Here is a 12276-nt window from a genome sequence, read left to right on the forward strand (position 1 = left end):
TAGAGTTCTATTTAGGTTTCAAATTAAGAAGAATTTTGACATCTTCCTCTTCTGGCCTCAAATTACTTTGTTTATGCTGCCCTTTCAGGCCTGGCTTGCCTATGGTGAGAGTGAGAAAGCACATAAAGCCCTTCAAAAAGATTTCCCCACAAACTGTAAACACCAGAATTTTGCAAGCTCTTATTCTGTAGTGGTGGACTACCACTAAAGAGACCTTGGCTTTCTTGCTCTTCTATCTGACTGTGCCCTGTGTGAACTTGGATACATGAATGCCCCAGCTCTCTTCTCCATTAAGGAGAAGCAAACCTACATTTGATTTTCAAAACTCAATGTATCCCACATTTCTCTCTGAAATTTCCCAGTTTGATGTGCACAGTCACCACTTTTAGCCCTATTTTGCACAATTCACTTTACTCTCACACACAGATCAGCCACTGGATCCAGGATGGGATTTAAATCAACAGGCTTGCATCTTGACAATATTTTTCCAAGATTTTGAGAGATTTTCTTAGGAACTACTGCCCTGGCCACAATACTAAGCAAGGCCAAAACCAAAGTAGTGTAGAATGTGGTGCATAAGAATATAAATTATTTTTGAAATAGTAACATTGTTATCTTTATTGTGTTCTTTCAGAAGCTGTAGAACCAGTTGATCAGCCAACCTAAACAGGGCAACCCAAATAATCCTTGTTACAAAAGCATCTTGAAAACCAATGGCAAGGCAATAGTGTGCTCTGTATAAAGGACTCAGGGAGTTTTCAAAAGTTCTGCGTGCTGTTTGGACAAGTGGGTGACTGTCCAGCTAGAGCACAAATAGCCTAAACCAAACCACAGTGAATGCTGCTCCTTCCCCTGATGATCCCTCCAGGACATGGGAAGGAGCCAAGTGTCTTGGGAAGGGGCAGAGTTTGGAGGATGCTGTGGGTATAGGGCTGGGTGAGGTGGCTGCAGGGAATCTTGAAGCACTGAACAAAGGGAAATGTTGGGGACACTGGAGTAAATGTGCTGGTGGAGGGAAAGGACGTGGGGTGAAAATTCTTAGATTGCCAAAAGAAGAATCTCGAGGCCTGAAAAAGCTTGGAAGACAAACAAAGGTGTTTGATGAAATACTGCATTTCTCCTTCTAGAAGGAACTCCTATTGCCCGTTTTCCTGAGGTTTTTAAACAGCAAAAAGGGCTTTCTTTAGCACTAGGTACAGTTTAATACCATGTCCTGAAAAAGTCAAATTGACCTGTGTATAATTAATGTTTCTTTTTAATATACATGAAGGCTTGCAGCCAGTGGAGCTAAGCTCTTAAAATGTGAACCTTTGTCTTCTGACTTTGGTTAAGATTACATCAATTCAAGGCTGTAGACACAATTAAAATTAACTCCTATTCCTTCCTTCTGCTCCTCTGTACACTCAGTTGCTTGTCCACACCCTCAGCTTTTTGGATCATTGACTCAGATTGTTTAAATGGAAAAATACTTAGCACAAGTTTATTGCAATGAGCAGAAGCAAAGAGGGTCTCTGCAAATATCTTGGTTCTTTGTATGCAGCTGGGTTCCCCTTCGTTTACTTGACTTCCCAAGTTATTTTCAAGCCTCTAAGGTCATTGCTAGTTAATAGTTGGCTAGAAATCAATAGACAGAGAGATGGTTAAAGATAAGTTTTAATAATGGGTGCAATCAAATTCTAGCAACTTTTTATCTCTCTGCCTCTGCCACTGGTGGGTGTTTTTTGTGCATTGACTCCATTTATCTTCCAGCTGTACAAACTCCAGGCAGGATTTTTATCTTTGTAAAATAAGAAGTGGAAGCCCACCCTGGTGCTTAGTGCCCTGCTGCCGGAGACCTGAGCCCAAATGTGCTTCTATGCTTTCCACCAGTTTTAACAGCATTTTCATCCCATGTTCACCCTCGTCCTGAGGAAACAAAGCCCCTGTACAAGGGACTAAGAGCATCATCTTCTGACTGCTCTCGAATGCATGGGGCATCTCAAAGCCTCAAGGAGCTTTGCTAGTCAGTTCAGTTGTTAAGTGGCTTCTGCACCTCTAATTGAGCATTTTGAAGCCAGATTTTAAAATCTTCATCTTGGAAGAGAAAATGCTGTGGTTTCATTTATGCCTTTAAACACAGAGTTTGCTTGATTTGGAGTGTGTGCAGGGCACTGCAGAAGTCTAATAGTTATCTCTTGCCAGCTGGACATCACCACAAGCAAAGCAGATCTCTCACAAATACCTCTGGTGTTGAGTGATCACTTGAACAAGTGTGCTCAAAGTGTGCTGGAGACAGTGGCTGCTCTGGGCTTGGGATCAGGTGCTGCATGATGCTGCTTGTCAAGAGCTTCCTTGGCTGCCCACAGCTCGCCTGCTGATCCCGTGCCTGGCACCAGGTTCTCTTCCTGAGGGCTTTGCAGAATTTTATGGGGCTGTGATGCAATGGCATCCCAACTGTCCTGCTGCAGCACATTCACCCACAGAGGAATGGCTGGCACTTCCATGCCTGCTCAAGCCAGTGAAAGTCTTACACACTGCTCCTATAGCCCTTCCAGATGTTTTCACAAATATGGCAAGCCATTGGGATGGCCCAGGCTTGGAGTGCCTGCAAAGAATTTGAGGGACTTGTGCTCGGTTTCCTGTTCTGGCCCAGACTTCATCTTCTGTCCCAGGCAAATTACATCAGTGCTGTGATTCAGTAGGAGTACAACGGGAATAGCAGGAGTGCCCCAATTTGTGGGATTATTGTGGGGCTAAACTCCTCTTAGACTCAGGATACTGTGATCAGAGCAGCCGTATGAGCAACTGTATAAAAAGAGACTTGATATGCCAAATCTTCAGGGAAAGGTTTTGGGGGTGCTAAACCTGCCCCAAGGTGTGGGAAGGGACTCTGTAACCACCTGGGTGCTCAGGACACTCTCCTGTGAAACCACTGGCAAATCCTGAAGGTGTGGCCACACTGGCATGTCAGCTGAAAACTTGCAGAAGCACCACAGGCACCTGAGGTTCCCCTGTTGTAAAAGCTCTGTCCAGGCCATGAATCAGGGAAATTAATTTAGCCTGTGAATTCAGGGCTGTGGATTCATTCTGTGAGTGACAAAGAGCTTCAGGGCATTAATTAACTGGCCAAAATGACCTGCTCAGGAATTGCCAAGAGCCTGCAAATGTTTTTGGCCTCTCCAGAGTACTGAGACACTCCAATGAGTGCAAGGGATGGTAGGAACTTGCAAGGTAGGAACTTGCAAAAATTACCAGCGGCTGCACTGCCCTCTCAAAGCTTGCACTCTCCTTACACACATCACATCTCCAGAAGAGCTTTTCCTCCTTTCTACCACCTCCATCCTCTCTCCTTTCCACAAGAGTTGTTCTGCCTGCAGAAAGACTTCCTTGGCCAATGGCACTACTTGTCAATCCACTATGGGCAAAAGCTGGTTTGGCAATTTCAGCCAGCCCAAGGGACACCTGTTTGTGTAAGTGAAGAACACCAGGGCATTGCATCTAATGGTTTGCTGGTAGATAAGATGTAGAGTGTTCATTACAAGCCCTCCTGGAGATGCATGTTCTCAATTATTCTAACAGTAACCTCTGAGTAACTACATAAGGTATTAGATAAATGCAAAGTAGAACACCAAAGAATGGTAGAATGTCTTGGGGGGTGACTTGCTGTACACCCAGACAGCATATGGAGTCCATTTTCATTATGACACATAAATGAAAACTGTTCACACGTACAGTATTTTACATTTATATGTAAATAGAGTATGTAATTTCAAAATTAATAGGTGAAAGCTGAGTTACCAGTTTGTTGTTCTAGTTGGCAGTAAAAGGACACCTCAATGGATTTGAGGCAGTCTGTTTATAGGGGATGCAACCTCTCTGCAGTGGCATTGTCTAGCACACCACCTCATGACATTGTCTAGGAATTATTTCCTAGGTGGCCTACCTCTTGTGTATAATTTCCAGTCCACTTTAGGAGGTAAAATCTCTGCATTAATGCTCTTGATAATACATTAGAAGAGACAAATGTCTTGCCCCAGTTTTACCAGACTTTTATCACTATGGATTTTGGCCATAGAGCAGTAAAATCAAAATACAGTTGAGACCCTATCGCTGCTTTCAGTGGGAAAATTATATCATACCTCCCAATCAACATGCTAAATATAATTTAATTCCTCCTGATCCATCTTCTGAGGCTAGAGGCTGTTTGCTTGTCCATGAGGATCAGCAGGTGAGAGCAGAGTTTCCTGGTGCTGCTAAAGGACAGCCTGTAAGCCTGCACGCGCTCTGTGCCCCTGCCTCTGGTGCTGTGCGAGTGGTGTGTGGCCAGTCACACCTGGCACAGAGCCACACCTGAAACCCAAACCTTTGCAGGGCTGATAAGCCAAGTCATGTAATGAGAAAGGAACGCTCTGCCTTGCTTTTGAACACGCTCAAGGACACACACAATGTCAGCTTGTCCAAAGGCAGGAAGGATTTGTTTGAAAAGAGATGCAGGGGACAAAAGTAAAACCCATATTTTTTTAATACTGAGCAAACAAAGTGAGGGTTGGGATGTTTGTGGATTAGGACTTAAAATCTGTGAGCATTAAGCTTTCATTAGTTTTGAATAAGGCCAAGGTCACAAACGACCTGAAGTTGTGGTTGTGTTGCTTTGCATGAAGAACTGGTTTGGGTTTGTGAATGAACAGTAAATTTGGCTCAAAACTGCTTCTCAGAGGCCAAGCCTATTTGCTCCTTATATGGTTTGAGTTTTGGTCAAGGCAAGAATAGGGATGTTGGTACCAAATGTTTTCCCATGCTTTGCAGGCAGCAATTTGACTTCTGTTTCAAAAGGATATTTTTGATGCACAGAACTTTGGTTTGAAAGTGTGGAAAGAGATAAGGCAAACTCTAAACACAGAACGTTGCTTGTCAAATTAAATGTTTTGGACAGACCCTCAAGTAGGTTTCCCAATAACCTTTGTTTGTCTGAAATTGCGTGTTTTCCACTTGGTTGTCAAGGCTGAAAAAAGGAAAGTCTTCCTTGTAGTCCCACCTTAAATGAGAGTATCAGGTAGGAGATCACATAAAGGTTCTGGGCTCATTACTTTGGGTGCAGCACAGGCAAGTAGCAAAAACAACCTTCCCCTCCCTGATGAACGCCTGAACAGGAATTAGACAGGATGCAACAAGTGGCCAAAACGCAAATGGGAGTGCTGGAGGAGGATGAAATGAGGAGTAAGCTGTGCCTTGCTACGGGGAAGCCTGCTGCCAGATGGGTGTGAGGGGTAGGCTTGTGGCAGAGAGGTGCTCTAAGGAGCTGTGTGAAAGATGCTACTCTGCCTGTTGATGCGAATTTTGAAGCCCACATGGTAAAAAATAATCTCTGCTGTTTTTGGCATTAGTGACTGGTAGTTTCATCAACAAGACCTGAATGTGAATGCTGTCATGGGAGTTTCTGTTTTCTTCACTGTCTCAGATAGTGCTATAAGTCATGCTCAAAGCTTGTTGACGTTGTCTGGGCCCACTGCCAAGGCCCATGCAGGAACTATCTGGGGGCAGGGGGCTTTCTCTCGTGGCCAGTCAACCCAAAAGCTTTTCATCTTCAGAAAATGTCAGTTAGCAGATCGAAGATGCTCAAAAATGCCGATTGCCCCTGGTTCCTGTTGTCTGCAAACTGAAGTGCTGGGTGCTCAGGTCATGACTTGAATAAACATCAGAGTAGGATTCCCTGCAGCAGCCAAATGCCTGAGCACTGTGCAACCCAGTGGCTCTCAGACACTCGCAAAGATATTCTTGTTGATCCTTCAGCAAGTGCTGAGCTGGAGACTTAGATCAGACTCCTGCCTGGAGCCTGTGATTCTCAAAGCAGCTCCAGGAAGATAAGGAAAACTTTTAACTTGGTTCAACTCCCTTTGACACCTCTGGAAGTGTGCAGCCAAGACAGAGCACAGGGATGAAATGAGAGGCAGTGCAAGGTAGCACTTCAGGTACCAAATAATGGTCCAACACTTTTTCTTCCAGGGTAACCCACAGCTGATCAATAGAATCAATTAAAACTGCGGTCATGATGATGCAGTTGATTGATATCTGCCCCCTCAAAACTTCATGATTCTGTTGCCATTCAAGTAAGAACCCTCTTAGTGGGTTTCTCCAAAAGAAATGAGAAGAATAGCCAGTAAACTAAGGGAGAATGTTATTTGCTAACCACAGAGTCTTGGGCTGATAATTAAGAACAAGTTTCTTGCAGAGTTTGAAATTTCTTTCCAGTAGGAGCAACCAATATAAGAATGCCCTGCACAAGGATGTGGCTTGAAAACCTTCCACAGGTTGTCACAGTTATAAGAAAAGTTTTGCAATAGCAAAAACTTAAAAATAGTAATCTGGGGGTCTTTCCAACCTCCTGTTCTAGTTACGATCATACTGTGATATTAGCTTTTTTTCAAAGCAAACTGGACTAAAACTGAACTACTTGGTATAATTTTTAGTCTATTCCCATCCCTAACCAAGCTATTATCTTGTAGTATTGGTTATTAAAGGCACCTGTGATCCCCCACAAATCTCCAGAGCCAACTGACTGTCTGCTTCTCCTTCCTGATCTGGTTTGAGGTCAGGCCCTGAATATGTTTCAGCACTCCAGTCCAATTAAAAAATTCAATTTGTGTTTAAAATTTGTTTGGAGGGTCTTTAATTCCCTGCCGTAGATTCCTCCCCTCCTTGCAAAGTTGTAGGGAAAAGCATGTTCCATGTCATTAAATGGCTCACCAAAGTAGCCCAGTGGCTTAGAGGGCTTATGTGAGGCTTAGTGTACTCAATGGAGCACGGTGGGATACCCAGCACTGTCTGCCAGGTCAGGAGTTGAATTGGAACTATCTGAGTGATATTATCCAGGATGCCTGGGGACAGAGGAAATTAAAAGTCACTAACGCTTACTGCCCCGAGCCAAGACTCAATTGCAGAAGCACCTGCAGGGTTGGCCTGCACACCTACTGCCTCTTTTTTCTTTTTTTTTTTTCCCTTGGTTGAGTCTGAAATGCGTTTTTATTTCCAAGCCAGTGGATGGCATAAGGCTGGCTCTGGATGGTTGAAATAGTCAGGGATGAGGCAGAATGGGATTCACTGATGTGCAAAAGACCTTGGACACTGTTGGGAATGAGGGAGAAGAGTGATGGGAAATGAGCAGCTCATTCCCTTTTGACTTGTGATCTCTAAGCCTACAAAAAATAAATGTGGGTGATGGGCTTTGCAGCCTGACTGGGAGGGGTGGGGGAAGCAGGGCAGAAACAGGCTAAGGGGCTGTCCCAAAATTTTTATTACAAGATTTTTTTCAAGGAAAATCTAAGGACCATAATTTTACTGTGAGAACTATCTGCTCTTGAATTCCTTTTCCCCCCCCACCCTGCTTCTTTTATAAGCTGGAAGTTAAAATAATGGAAATAATTTTGGATCAAATGAAGCATCTCTCTTTTGTTTTTTGCACTTTTTAGAAGATAATAAAAAGTTTTATTTAAAAGAGATTGGAGTAGAATGTGAAATATCAAGGTGAGCTGAAAGTTCTGGAGAAAAAAAATCTTCAGTTTGACTCAAAATAAAACCTTCAGATTATTCTGAACTGCCGGTGAACCGAAAAATCAGTCATTTGCACTAATGATAAGTAACTGGCAGGTTGTTTTGCCTGTCAAATTCTGTGTCTTGTGGAGTGAGCACATTGTTGTCTGCTGACATGATCTACTGAGCTGTTAAAAAAAAAAAATCAAATACGGCTCCTCTCTGTTGGCAATAAGGCTTGCTGACAGGTGCAAGGCACTCACATTCTCGTGTCTGGGCTGTGGGGATGAGGGACCCCAATCCCACCTGTGTTCTCAGAAACCATCCTGGCCTAATAAACACACCAAAATTTTCCTCTGAGTAGTGATGTTGAGAGACTGTCACAGCAATAACTGCTGATTATCTGGATGGCAGTGGCATCTGCATGCAGCCACCCGTGCCAGGGCAGGACACAATACCACAGTGTCCCAACGGGGAAGTCAGAGCTCAAGGTGCTGGGGGAGGAGGGAGTAACTGTGCTTTTCTCAGCCCTCTGCCAAGGGCTGGTGTCACCCACCACCACAAACAAGGACAAATGACAAAAATCAGCTGGACCAGCCAGTGAGGTAAAGAAAAATGAAAAAAAATCCCAAAAACCTGCGTGTCTCCTGGTTCCTCTTTCTAGTGGGAGATGGATCTGTGTGTTGGGAAGAAAACTAACTTCTCCCACAAAGATATGTTACATACCCCATGTATCTTGGTACTTTTACTTTGGTGCTTGTGCTTATTTACCCTTGGGTGCTGTTCTGGTAACACTGCCAGGGGAGCAGGCTGCCTCACAGACTACATGGACAGGAAAGAACAAGGGAAATGTGATAACTGTAATTTCATGGTACTTCTACCAGGTGACCCAAGACTCACTGAGTGAGGTGGTGTCTGAGCTGGAAGGAAGTTCGGGGAAACCGTACCAAGGTCTGGGTTTCACCTGAGGTGCATCTGGTGGTTGTGGTCAAGGCAGAAATCTGGTACTTTGGCAGCTAAACCAAATCAGAGTTTAGGGTTGTGTGTGAAAGGAGCTGCTGGTGTGGGCTAGACCTCTCATCTCCATATGATTCCTCCTGTCTGCTGTGCTGGTCCCAGGGGGTTTGTGGCCCTGCAGAAGCAGAGGCAGCTCAGCAGGAGCCTGCCCAGTGCAGCTCCAGGACTGGCTGCTGGTGAGGCTCTTGGCAGCTTTGCCATGATCTGGGGACAAGCCTGAGGCTCCCATCTAAGGAATGGGAGCAGTGGGACTCAATGGTTTTGGTAGTCTAGTGCATTTAAGTGCTCTAGGGCTTAGGTTCTGTCGGGTGGTTCAGTGTTTTAGTTCTGTTAGAGCCTGCATGGCTGCTGCCCTAAGGGAAGGGAATCAGTCTGGTGAGCAGAGCGTGCACAGGAGCCAGGTCTAGATCTACCACCAGCTTGCTGTCATCTCTGGGATCCTCTTGTGTTGGTACAGAGCAAAACTCAGTAACTATGAAGCTTATTTCTCAGAAAAAAATCAGGCCATGGTACAAGTAAATATCACTCTAGAAACTAAACAAGCTGCTACAAACTGGAGCAGAGTAACACATGGGGCTGTGCTCCCATCCCCTGTTTGAAGAACATAATTCCTTTCCTTTTCCTTCCTTCACTTAGCTTTATTCTCTAAAGCATGAGGTGCCAGGTCCATCAGATGCCTGTGAAGAGGCAAAGTCACAGCTGGTGTGGTTGGGGAAGGGAGAGCAGGGCTGGAGGGAGTACCCACGGTTTATTTGCTCAGAAGCCATCATGCACCAAGTCTTCTTTCTTTTTTGGTTTTTTCTTTTCCTCACTTAAAAAATCCAAACCACTGTCTTGAGTCCTTGGTGCCTGTTTTCCCAGACCAGCTGGGTACCAAATCATGGTGCAAATACCACTACCAGTAAATGGCTGCTTTCCCTGTGCACCCTCCCAGCTGCCCCCACACTTTGCTCTGAGGAGAGTGGCGTGAAGGCTGCCGGAGTGTTGGTGCTTTCTGCAAACCCCATCCGAGGCTGAGGAGCTGGGTCCAGCAGGCAGCACTGCCTGCCAGGTCCTGCCTTTACTTGCTGGTTGCGTTTCCTTATCTGGGGATGGCTCTGATGCCAAGTCCTGACTGCCCTCACGTACACTTGCAGCTTCTGCCACGAACGTGACCCGTGTCACGTGCTCCTGCTTGGACCTGACCCTTGTCGTGGTGAGAAAGGACAACAAGACCTAGCTTTTCATCTTCAGATGTGCTTGGTATTCACACCCTGGGTGCTATGTCATGCATGAAAATTCCCATGCCCTCTTCAATCTTACTCCTTTTTCCTTCCTCCTGTTACACTTGTCCCTATTGGATTTTCAAGCTGAAGAAATAATTTCTGTTTTTTAAGTTACACAGGTTATCACAGAACAAAAACTACATCTCTTTTTACCTCTTTTCTGTTAGTCACCCAACAGGATCTCCTCTCCAAATAACTCTCTAGCCCTCAAGGATCTAACCACTTGTCTCTTCTGCTTCCTACCCTGCCAGGCACAGCCTGCCCACAGTCCCTTTCTGACTCAGCTCTGCTGAGGGTGAACCAGTAGCTGCCTTCCTTGGCCTCTTCTGCCAAAGGTAGAACTTTCCACATGGATTAGAGCTATAGCTTAAGAGTTACAGCTCAAAGTGGCTGCTGTGCTTTGGTAGTCTCTAGAAAAAGAAGTTGGAGCAAATTATTTTCATTTGTGGAAGGGCCATTTCTCTACTGTCTTTTTAAAAATCAATACAGAGTAAATCCCATGTGTTAGTGGAGAGGTGTATATTAGACTGCAGCTATCACTATCCCAGCTTGAGGTCAAGAACTCCCAAAGGTTTTGGTGAGTTTCCTTAGTTACATTGGACAGGATAAATATACTTGGGGAACTCGTGCTCCAAGACAGAAATCAGCTGCCCCCTAGCCAGTGCCACCTGAGGGTACTCTGTGCACCCAGGTGTTTCATGGACAGACAGTTTGCACCATCTTAAGAAGCAGCAGGTATTGGGTGAAAAATTTCAGGAGAGAAAGGAATAAACTGTCCATAGCAGCCAAATAATTCATGACACCCAGGACAATGTGCTGGGTCAGTGAAACTTGTAGCATCTGGTTGTGCCCTGTCTCTTAAAGTAATAGGCTCTGCCCTGGAAAACAGATTATAGGATGTAATTCTGCACCACCAGGAAGAGGACAAGGCAGGATTACTGGGTCTTTTTCACTGATCGTAACCTGTGACCTATTTCTCCAGAAAGAAGGTGACTAGGTCAGGCTACAAGGGGTGACAGCTCTTTCCATAAACCTTACCCAACTTGGAAGAAATTCTCTACACAGCAACAGGAAGGAGTTAAACCCTAAAAGAGGGATAAAAAAAAAAAAAAAAAAAAAAAAAAAAAAAAATCTTCACTGGACAAAAAAAAAAAGAGTCATGCTCTTTAATTTTTAGCTTTTCTTTATGGAATTTGCAGGACTTTGTTTACACTGAATGTAAAGCCTAACCAAGATCAACATGTCCTTGATTTTGCTTTGCATGTTAAGTGCTGCATATTTACCCCTTGCCACCTAATTTGTGAATTTGCCAGGAACCAAAACATCCATTTAAACTAGCCTGAAAGATAGCAAAATATGAATACAGCTAGATCATTATCTAAGGCATGGTTATGATGTACTGAGGGTGGCGTTTCAAAGTCTTATGAGCTATAAAAATGCATCTAGACATGAGAGAATAAAATGCAAATTTAAAAAATAACTCCACCACCACTCCCTTTTCCCATCAAAAAACAAAACAAAACCAAAAAAAACACCACAGAAAAATTTTATTTGGTCCAAAAGCTGATTGTTGGTAGAAATTAAACTGGAATATTCCAGGTTAAAAAAATTTCCCAGTGGAAAAGCAGTAGAGGCCTGGGAACTATCCAAGGTTGGATGTTGCAACCTGCTTTGAGACAGGCCCATGGGTGAATCCCAGCTTTTACTGAAACTCTTTGGCCTGTTCCCCTGGGGACAAGGAGGCTGCAATTCACCCTTGGGCTAAAAACCTGGTAGGAAATAAAGTCCATCTGGAGGCCAGGGAAAGAGAGACCCCCTAATCTCCAAATTTCATGCAGGTCAAGGGTTTTTGAGGGGCAGAGGAGGAGTGAGTGGCCAGCATGTGGTGGAAGTGAACTTTTGCACAGAGACCTCAGGATTATTTATTTTTGTGGGTGCAGTAGGTCTGATTTGCCCTGAGTTGTCTGTCTTGAGGAAGGTACCATGACCATGTAGAGAAGAGTCTGTCTTGTTTCAATTGTTCTTTATATCTGGTTGGTTTTCCCCTAGAAACAATCTGGTAGGGAACAGCAGGTTTTGAAGGTAAACGAAGCCTTTATGAGAAACTACTGCTAAAAATGGTTTTTTATGCAACTTTTGGTTTTAATGATCTAGGAGGATTTCTGGCTTTTCAGTACTTGCACCTTAATGTTTCTCAAAGCATAATGTTCAACGGGGACAAAAAAAGGAAAGCTTTGTCAAATCTGAGACTGTCAACGTTTTATTCCATTTTTTCCAGGTATCAGACAAAGCAGATGTTGGTCCATTAGAACCCTGAACTGGGAAAAACTTAGCTGCTTGTTGACCTGTGCAAGTGTTGGGATGTCCTTATGACATTTGATGCCTTAGTTTCCCCATTTGTAGAACAGAAATTGTTATGGTTTTCTTCTGTTTTCCAAACACCTTTGAAAGCTGGACAGCGATGCCCAGATGACATTTTAGTAAGCAA

Source organism: Serinus canaria, chromosome 9 (genome assembly GCF_022539315.1).
Source record: "Serinus canaria isolate serCan28SL12 chromosome 9, serCan2020, whole genome shotgun sequence".
NCBI classification, from domain to species: domain Eukaryota; kingdom Metazoa; phylum Chordata; class Aves; order Passeriformes; family Fringillidae; genus Serinus; species Serinus canaria.